Consider the following 3,561-nt stretch of genomic DNA (forward strand, 5'->3'; position numbering starts at 1 on the left):
GTGGCTTTTCCTGAATGTTTTCTCTTCTTTCAGTAAACAAACAAACAAAAAATTCCAGTTCAATTTAAGACGGGCCACTCTGGAACAGATCATAATGTCTTTGAATCACTAGACTAGATTCCCTCCAGTGCAAAATCTGCTTAGCCAAGAGGGATAAAGCATGAAGAACTGATAATAGCTTCCTGTTTCTACGGGGAAGCTCTATGCCAATATTTGCCCCAGGATAAAAGCAGCTTATGGGCTTTTATCCCAGAGAGATAAGCTCCTCATAGGACTATGCAACAGCTGAGAATTAATGAAGGAGATATGTCCTCCCCCTCTGCCTCTTTCCATCCATTATGCTGGGGCAGGTGTAGAGCATGTAGTGCAGTGACCCATCTGATTATCACAGCTAGGAACTCCGCACATGCCTGGGGAATTCTGGCCAGCTACAGAAGTGAAAAAAAATGCTTTGAGGAAGAGAAGCTGACTCCTGCCTCCAGCTGAAAGCAAGAATCTCTTTATAGACCTGATCTTGCAAACATTAACACATGTAGCTTCAAATCATAAGATAAGACTGGGTAGGACAATTACATGCTGCCAATTTTTCCCTCTCTTACAAAGGTGGAAGTGTGCTTTCTGACTCCTACAGCTCAGATATGCCCAAAAGCTTGAGCTTTCAAAGAATACTCTTGAATTCCACAATGAGTCATGCATAAGCACAATTCTTAAGCACAAACTGAGTGAGGTTTCTGACTGAAACATTAATTAAAATGCTTTTTTAGCCACTGTAAAAGACAAGCATGAATAAATTAGAGAAGATAGTTATTTGGAGAAGGCTGTAAAGACAGTGTTTGTGCATGTGTATATGCCTGGGGAGGGGAAAGGGTCAAGTCAATTTGAAATGTGTAGCCCAAAGTTTTAAATTATGCAAGTTTTTACAATGCATAAAAGCTATCCAGTCTTCACATCCACCTCCTGAAAGCAGGTGGGTAGGAGATAAAATGTCGATTTACTTTTTTCTTTGCAAAGTTGTCAGTGCTTTCAAAATCTTTCTAGTCTTCAGAGCAATTTCAGAGTTAACAAATGCAGTCTAGGGGAATGGAGGAAGTACTCTAATACCCTGGAGAAGAAGAGAAAAAGGATCCTTTTCATATAAATCTCAGCTTATTGTGTCAGCACCTTCTACTTTTTTTGACAAGTGTTAATCATTTGCTCATTTTTCCATTCAGTATAAGATATATATCTTCAAGGGGGTTAATCATCAGCACATTTAAACTGATTCTTTTTCTAATTTTGTACAGATTTCATTAACTTTTATTTAAAGACATTCTTTTTTATATGAACTGTCTATTCATACAGGGCAGTGTCATAGGTTTATAGATTCATAGATGTAGGGTCAGAAGGGACCTTACAGATCTTCTAGTCCGACCCCCTGCCCTGGGCAGGAGAGAAAACTGGGCTCAAATGACCCTAGCTAGGTAACCGTCAAGCCTCCTCTTAAAGACCCCCAAGGTAGGAGCCAGAACTACTTCCCTTGGAAGTTGGTTCCAGATCCTAGCCACCCTGACTGTGAAGTAGTGGCTTCTAATGTCTAGTCTTAACCTACTCTCTAACAACTTATGGCTGTTATTTATTAGAGAGTAGGTTCAGACTTGTCTAATGGCAACCACCAGCTTCGGTCCTCCATTGTACAGTAGAACCCAAGTAGTATGAAACATTGTATTGAAAGATAGTACTGACCTCCCTATGAAGATGAGCATTTGCTAAGTATCCAGGAGTATACAGAGTAAAAACGGTTTTTTATCAGCTGTGTGGGACTGCCAATGATAGATGCAGCCCCAGTTCAAGTAAAAGCAGCAAACAGCTGATTGGATCATCCTTATTTAAGCAACCAATGGTGAATCGCCTAGATATGAATGATCCAGGCTTGATTGTTTAAGTGACCAGTGTCTTCCCCAAAGAACTAACAGTCTAAATCACAAGATGGAAGAGCTTGATTAGGCACAAAAACAAAAACCAGGAGCTGCAGCAAGTCCTGCTGGTCACCCTGCATGAGTCTTGCTGGAGGCTGCAGGATCATGGCCACCCACCTGGACCTGATGCAGCAGTGGCTCACCATAGCACATGCCCTCATGGCTAGGAGCCACCAGCCAGCCATATTGCACATGGCCATCCAGTGCACTCTGCACCTGCCAAGTGTATGTACGTCTCTTGGATGCCTAGGTTCTTTGGGTGTGTGCATGTATGGAACTAATTTTTAAACAATCATTTTGTAAGAACAGCAGCCTGTGCTTTACGTCTGCATCCCCCTCTAGGTGTTGAACATCTTTCATAGGACAATGTCCTGCAACAGGAGCAGGGAGCACTGGCTGCTGTTCCCCCAGGAACATTGGTAAAGCTCATCTTTTTGGGCCTGGTTGACTTTCACCAGAGAAACATCAGCAGCAAAGTACTTCTCCTGCATGGACAGGATGCAGAAGTTGCTGTAACATCTCTCCTGTAAGGGAAAGATTGGGGTGGCGGGTTTAAGAGCTTTACCCAGACCCTCTGAGGGAGTGCAGTAGACACCTAATGCAGTTCCTTCCTAGCCCCTCCTTCCCCAGCATAGCATCCCAGCAGTGCTGCAGGGCCTATTGCCCACCTGCAGCACAGCCAGGACCCCAAGGATGGGGAGCAGTGGCATGGTTCCTGGACCTAGGGGAAGAGAAGGACAAGACAGGGGACTTACCATTGCTACCCTCTTGTCTCAGCATGAGTGCCCAACTGAGTTGGGACGGTTCCAAATGCTTACACTTATACCTCATTTTATCAGCAAAAGTCACACTTCGCACAAAGGTGTTATGTTTTCACTGTCAAACTACAGAGACACCACCTGTAGGAGGATGGTGCATAGAGAAAATAATAGTGGCTGCCTCTGAGTGCTGGGCACACATGGCTGACTCCTGGGACTGGGAGCTGAGGAAGTGGCACAAGAAGAGACTCCACATGTGGAAGATAAATATCCTGAGGCTGGGGGCAGGTTGCCAAGGTTCAGAAATGGGGGCTTGAGATGACCAGACAGTTTTGAAGTGGCAACCCTTGCCTTGGTGGAGCTGGCAGATTCCTAGGAGAAGGAATTTATAGACAGGGTCCTGTACTGCTTTGCTGCCACTACCATACCACTTCCTTGCATCAGTGCTGCTTCCAACACACAGATACCATAGCCCTCAGGCCAGGGGTGGCAAGAGAGGCGTCTGCCCAGCCCCCAACTGCGTGTCATGCCCTGCTCCAGGAAGTCTTTTGAGGGTGAGAGAAATGGGAGTCCCACAGGAGGGACCCCTGGATGCCGGTGGGAGGAAATGGTCCCCACTGCACCCTGACTGGGAGGAAAATGAGTGGAAGGTGAAGGAAGATCCCAGACAGGAGGAGGTGGATGGTGGACCAGGTGAATCATAGTCCAGGAAATGGAACTGTGGTGGCACCCACTCTGGCAGGCAGCGGTGGGCAAAGGCAGCAGGACTGGGGTACGTGGGGCTTGAGGCCAGGGCCATCCCAGGCACCACCCTCATCCCCAGACCAATCCATGTTAGGCTATTGCTG

This window comes from Alligator mississippiensis, chromosome 2 (assembly GCF_030867095.1).
Source record: "Alligator mississippiensis isolate rAllMis1 chromosome 2, rAllMis1, whole genome shotgun sequence".
NCBI lineage: Eukaryota > Metazoa > Chordata > Crocodylia > Alligatoridae > Alligator > Alligator mississippiensis.